At 37.2% G+C, this 7060-nt stretch overlaps 1 pseudogene; it reads right to left on the bottom strand.

Annotated features, from left to right (window-relative positions):
• Positions 1–354: 354 nt before the first annotated feature.
• Positions 355–5033, bottom strand: LOC120108024 (annotated as a pseudogene).
• Positions 5034–7060: the final 2027 nt, after the last annotated feature.

Raw genomic sequence — 7060 nt, forward strand, 5'->3', positions numbered from 1 at the left:
CTTCTTGTCATGTGATTTGGACTTTCGAAAGTGTTGTCTTCAGGTTGGACTCAAAGCATCTTCACCCAATTGTATGAAAGTGACCCAATTAGGTGCAGCCTCTATCTCACGTTGGTCTTCTTTTCCTTTGATTTTTATGATCAGGCTATCCAAAGCTTGTTTCATCCTCTTAGTCTTGGCCCTAGTCATAGGACCTTCAATTCCATGCAAAGGATCTTTAGATGGGCTGGTTGCGTCTCTATCATTGGTTGCGTCTCTATCATTCCCTCCCTCTTCAAAAGGATTCGTCCTCGAATCAGATTCATCACCTACATCAAACAAAGATAGATCAGCCACATTAAAGGTAGCACTTACATTACCATATTCACTTGGCAAGTCCAACTTGTAGGCATTGTCATTGATCTTCTCTAGAACTTGGAAGGGTCCATCTCCTCTTGTTTGCAGCTTAGATTTTCTTTGAGTGGGAAACCTCTCCTTCCTCATATGAACCCAAACCCAATCTCCTGGTTCAAAAATAACTTTAATACGCCCCTTATTTGCTTGCCTTGCATATTGCTCATTCTTCCTCTCAATGTTGGCTCGAACTTTTGCATGCAACTCCCTAATAGTATCCGCCTTTTTCTTACCATCCAAATTGGTACACTCATTAGTAGGCAAAGGTAAGATGTCTAAAGGAGTCAAAGGATTAAAGCCATACACAACTTCAAAAGGAGAATAAGAAGTAGTAGATTGAACAGTTCTATTATAAGCAAACTCAACATGTGGCAAGCATTTCTCCCAATTTTTCAAATTCTTTTGAATGATAGCACGCAACAAGGTAGTAAGTGTTCTATTTACTACTTCAGTTTGTCCATCCGTTTGAGGATGTGCAACAGTAGAAAATAAGAGTTTTGTTCCTAGTTTATTCCACAAAGTTTTCCAAAAATGACTTAGGAACTTTACATCCCTATCACTTACTATTGTTCTAGGCAATCCATGCAAGCGCATTATCTCTTTAAAGAACAGATCAGCAATATGTGTTGCATCATTGGTTTTAGAGCATGCAATGAAATGTGCCATTTTACTAAACCTATCAACAACGACAAATATACTATCTTTGCCACCTTGAGATCGAGGTAATCCTAACACAAAATCCATTGAAATATCAGTCCAGGGTTGATTAGACACAGGCAAAGGTGTATAGAAGCCATGGGGCATGACTTTAGATTTAGCTTGTTTACATGCTATGCACTTATCACAGACCGATTGCACATCATGATTCATGTTAGACCAATAAAAATGCTCATGCAATATTTCTAAGGTCCTTTTTATCCCAAAATGTCCCATCAATCCACCACCATGACTTTCTCTAACTAGCATTTCACGCAAGGAACAAACAGGCACACACAACTTATTTTTCTTAAACAAGAAACCATCATGCCTATAATAGTCCCCAAAAGCATGTTTAGAACAAGAATCCCATACTTGGCCAAAGTCAGAATCATTAGCATATAAGTCCTTTATAAACTCAAAACCAAGTAATTTAGTTTGCAAAGAAGTAAGCAATGCATACCTTCTGGACAATGCGTCAGCCACTTTGTTTTCCTTACCATTCTTGTACTTGATTATATAGGGAAACATCTCAATGAATTCCAACCACTTGGCATGTCTTTTTTGAAGCTTACCTTGAGATCTTAGAAACTTCAAGCTTTGATGGTCAGAATGAATTATGAATTCCCTTGACCACAAGTAGTGTTGCCAAGTTTGCAAAGCTCTCACCAAAGCGTACAACTCTTTGTCATACGTGGAATAATTCAATGATGCCCCATTAAGCTTTTCACTAAAGTAAGTAATTGGTTTAGAGTCCTGCATTAGTACGGCCCCTATGCCAACACCAGATGCATCACATTCAATTTCAAAAGCTTTATCAAAATTAGGCAAACAAAGCAAAGGTGCATTGGTCAATTTTTCTTTTAATGAATTAAAAGCTTCCTCATGCACTTCATTCCACTTAAACACAACATTCTTTTTAACAAGTTCATTCAAAGGTGCAGCAATAGAACTAAAGTTCTTTACAAACCTTCTATATAAAAACTTGCTAAACCATGAAAACTTCTTACCTCATTTGCATTCTTAGGTGTAGGCCATTCTCTAATTGCCCTTACCTTCTCCTCATCCACACTTATTCCTTTCGAGCTTACAACAAAACCCAAAAATACAACAGATTCATGGCAGAATGAACACTTTTTAAGATTAGCATATAATTTGTTTTCTCTCAAAACATTAAGAACAACATGCAAATGATTAGCATGTTCATCTAAGGTTTTGCTATAAATCAAAATATCATCAAAATACACTACAACAAATTTCCCAATGAAAGAACGCAAAACATGGTTCATTAACCTCATGAAGGTGCTGGGTGCATTAGATAAGCCAAATGGCATCACCATCCACTCATATAAACCATATTTTGTTTTAAAAGCTGTTTTCCATTCATCACCTTCTTTCATGCGAATTTGATAGTATCCACTCTTCAAATCTATTTTAGAAAACACACACGAACCATGCAATTCATCAAGCATATCATCCAATCTAGGGATAGGATATCGATACTTTACAGTGATTTTATTTATGGCTCGGCAGTCCGTACACATGCGCCACGTCCCATCTTTCTTCGGAACCAAGATCACAGGAGCAGAACACGGGCTAAGACTCTCCCTCACAAATCCTTTTTGCAGCAACTCATCTACTTGCCTTTGAATTTCTTTTGCTTCCTCTGGACTTGTTCTGTAAGCTGGTCTATTTGGGATTGAAGAACCTGGAATTAAGTCAATCTGATGCTCAATACCTCTTGTAGGAGGTAATCCATGGGGAATTTCTTCTGAAAAAATATCACCAAATTCCTGTAACAAAGAAGCAACCATACTAGGCAAAGAAGAATTGAGTTCGTTAGTGAAATAAACATCCTTGTGTATGAGCACAAGTAGCTGCTCTTTTGCTAACAAGGCACTCTCAACCTCTCTTTTGCTTGCAAATGCACTCACTCTCTTTTTTTTCTCTTCTTTGGATTCTGATTTATTCTTTTCTTTCGTCTGCTCACTCTCTTTTTTCTTATCTTTCCTCTCTTTTTCTTGAATGCTCAATTGCTCCTCTCTCAACTTACACTCTCTTGTAATTCTGATTTGATCAGCATAGGCCTCGGTTGGTTGGAGAGGTGTTAAAACAATAGTGTGATTGTTCATAACAAGAGTGCATCTATTTTTGTACCCATCATGAATAACCCTTCTATCAAATTGCCACGGACGCCCAAGAAGTAGATGTCCAGCATGCATAGGTGCCACATCACAAAGAACTTCATCCTTGTATTTACCGATGGAAAATGAAATCATCACTTGCTTAGTCACCCTTATGTCTCCACAATCATTCAGCCACTGAAGTCTATATGGATTAGGGTGCTTTAATGTGGGCAAACTCAATTTTTCAACCAACAAGGTGCTAGCAACATTAGTGCAACTCCCACTATCAATGATTAAGCTGCATACCTTGTCGTTTATATGGCATCCTGTATGAAATATATGCTCACGTTGCTCCTCATTACCACCCGCCTTAGGTTGCATGTTGAGAGCACGCCTAGTAACAAGCACATCTCCAACAACAGGTTCAGCAACTTCAACATCACTACAATCCTCCAATGGTGGCATGTCATCATCACTTGAGCTCACACTCTCTATGTCTCCATTATCCAGCAGTATCATGGCTCTTTTATTTGGACATTGAGAAGCAATATGTCCAACTCCTTGACACCTGAAACATTAGATATCACGAGATCTAGAGGATGAATTAGTTTCCATTTTACCTTTAGGTGCAGCAATCGAATTTTTGGCCTTTGCATCTTCTTTTGGCTTTGACACAGATTTGTTATTTTGCCAATTCGATTTCCATGAGGAACTAGTAGTAAATTTGGAAGTACTCTTAGCTTTCAATTGCCTTTCCACTAGAATAGCTTTGTGCAGCAAATCCTCCATCTCTATATAATGTTGCAATTCTACCACATCAGCTATCTCCTTCTTTAAACCTCCAATGAATCTAGCCATAGTTGCCTCTCGGTCTTCTTCAACATTGGCTCTAATCATGGCTATTTCCATCTCCTTATAGTAATCTTCCACACTCATAGAGCCATGAGTTAGACTTTGCAATTTCCTGTGCAAATCTCTATAGTAGTGGCTGGGTACAAACCTTTTTCTCATGACAGCCTTCATCTCATCCCATGTACCAATAGGCCTCTCCCCATTTCTACGTCTACTAGTCACCATTTGATCCCACCAAATACTAGCATAATCATGGAACTCAACAATGGCTAGTTTAACCCTCTTCTCCTCGGAATAATTATGACATTCAAACACATGTTCAACCTTTCTCTCCCACTCTAAATATAATTCAGGATCATTTTTACCTTGGAATGCAGGGATTGTCATCTTAATACTTCCCAAATGACTGTCTTTTCTTGATTCATCTCTTTGCCTCCTTCCATTACTTCTTCCATCCGAATACTCCTCTTCTTCTTCTTCTTCAAACATCCGCCCCCTCAAAGGTTTGAGTCTGCTTGGTGATTCCAAATCATTCATTCGTGCACCAAGCTTAGTAAGTTGATCAGCAATGGCTTTCATCCATAACTTCATATCAACATCTGGTTGTTTACTACCTTCACTACTCATCTTTGTATGCTGCAATCAAAAGATTAGTATAAACAGAATAGGTCCTCACACACTCCTCTCTCTGGTGGACACTCTTTTATGGCTTTTTCTTGATGATGATCTCACCCTCTTGCCTTTTACCACTTAGCTTCACCTTATGAGCTCTTAAATAAGAACCTTTTGGATGTTTCTACACAACAGGAAACAGTAAGGAGTCGATGATAACCTTAGGGAACAAGAACTCGCAAGGAACAATTTAATTGGAACCAACAAAGGGTTCAAGGAAGGTTTGAATTGAGAACAATTCAATGGAAGCGTTAAAGAACCCACAAGGAAATTAGAAGCAAAATCTGCCCCGAATTTTTTTTTCTTTTCTTTTTTTTTTCTTTTTTTCTTCTTCTTCTTTCTTCCTTCTCTTTTTTTTTTTTTTTTTTGAAATAGCAGAACAGAAAGGAACAAGGACGATGACACAAACCGATTAAAGGAAGATGTCACCAAGGATATAGAGATAAACAACAGCGGAACACCTTTTTTTTTTGAATTAAACAAGATAAACACACAAAGGATAGATAACACCTGATTTCAGGAACCGGGCTCTGATACCAAATGATAAGAGCACACTTCGGACCGTCCTGGAAATAGGTAGAGAATGAGGAACTTGACCCTAACCGCGACCTGCCGGTAGAACCAAAGTTATCAAAAGAAGCGTGACCCTAACTGCGACCTGCCGGTAGAACCAACACTATCAAGTTCTAATCCAAGAACAAAGGTGAAGCTCTCACATAAGAGAAACTCTCAAATTTCATTCATGCGTTCTCCCCCTCTCAAGTACAATCAGGTGCTATTTTAAGGCTGAAATGGCTTCAAAGAGAAGCAACTCCTAGGAAATTACATAGCACTACTTATCATGCATTTTCCAAGGCTGCATTTACCAAGGCTTGGAAAAGATGCATGTTACACCTACTCCTAGAAAAGTAACCAGAACTTAGGAAAAAGATCCCAAAGTAATTATAGTGACTTTGGGAACTACAAGAAAGTCTGAATGTGACTTGGGGAATACAAAACATCATCTGAAATATCACCCCAAAAGTATGCACGAAAATCCAAATATAATAGGAAAGTTGGCCTTCCCATGAATGCTTCTTGTCATGTGATTTGGACTTTCGAAAGTGTTGTCTTCAGGTTGGACTCAAAGCATCTTCACCCAATTGTATGAAAGTGACTCAATTAGGTGCAGCCTCTATCTCACGTTGGTCTTCTTTTCCTTTGATTTTTATGATCAGGCTATCCAAAGCTTGTTTCATCCTCTTAGTCTTGGCCCTAGTCATAGGACCTTCAATTCCATGCAAAGGATCTTTAGATGGGCTGGTTGCGTCTCTATCATTGGTTGCGTCTCTATCACATGATATCAAAAATTAATAATTAAAGACCTTAATCATGCCATAATAAGATTTAAGTTATTGACTTTGCTCAATTAATTTATGAGAGAAGTATCTAGAATTACCAATTCATTCTGCATTCTTCAGTCAAATACCTACTAGATTTCTTATGTATGAACTTTTGGCTGAAGAAGGTCTTCTCTCTTGTTTGCATGTGAATATTTAGTGTATCTTACATGAAGATATCCTTCAAGTTGAAATCTCTCATTTTTCTTTCTTGAAGGAAAGTCATTAGTTTCTTTAAGATACAAAACATTCATCCAATATATATAATTTTTTTAACTAGATGACTCAATATAAGATATGACAATAGTTGCATGTTGAGTCACTTTACTCAAGAGATTGCCTAAATATAAGCAAGCACATATCACTTGAACTAAAGAGATAGTTTCATTAATCAAGATAGTTCAAGGACACGCATGTGAGGCAATAGAAAGATTTATCAAGGTCAAATCAATTTCTTACTTCCAAAATCAATTTAGTTTAGATTCTATTTGCTTAAGATAATTATCAATAAGATATGTTAGCTAAGTTTTAATCAACTTATCTTAAACGGTTGTTTCTATCAAATTTCAGATTATGATTTATTTGTTATCAATAAAATATGATTCATTAAAGTTAGATTGAAGGCTTGCATAAGTGCACATAATGAGCATACAATCTGGTCTACTAGCTGTATGATAAAATAATTATTCTATCATGCTTCAATACAGCTTTAAGAACAATAGATCTACTTCACTCATCCTTTTCAAATTCTATAAGATGGGGTCATAGACATACCTTCTTCATGCCAATCTTCTATAAGAGTTTTCTTGTGGACTAACTTTGGTCAATGAAGATTCCCTTTCTTGTTTGTCTTAATTTGGAGTTTGAGAGAAAATGTTAATTCATTCATCATACATATTTCAAACTCACCTTGCATGAGCTTAGTAAAATCTTCATATAAAT

The sequence above is a fragment of the Phoenix dactylifera genome, unplaced genomic scaffold (assembly GCF_009389715.1).
Source record: "Phoenix dactylifera cultivar Barhee BC4 unplaced genomic scaffold, palm_55x_up_171113_PBpolish2nd_filt_p 001130F, whole genome shotgun sequence".
NCBI lineage: Eukaryota > Viridiplantae > Streptophyta > Magnoliopsida > Arecales > Arecaceae > Phoenix > Phoenix dactylifera.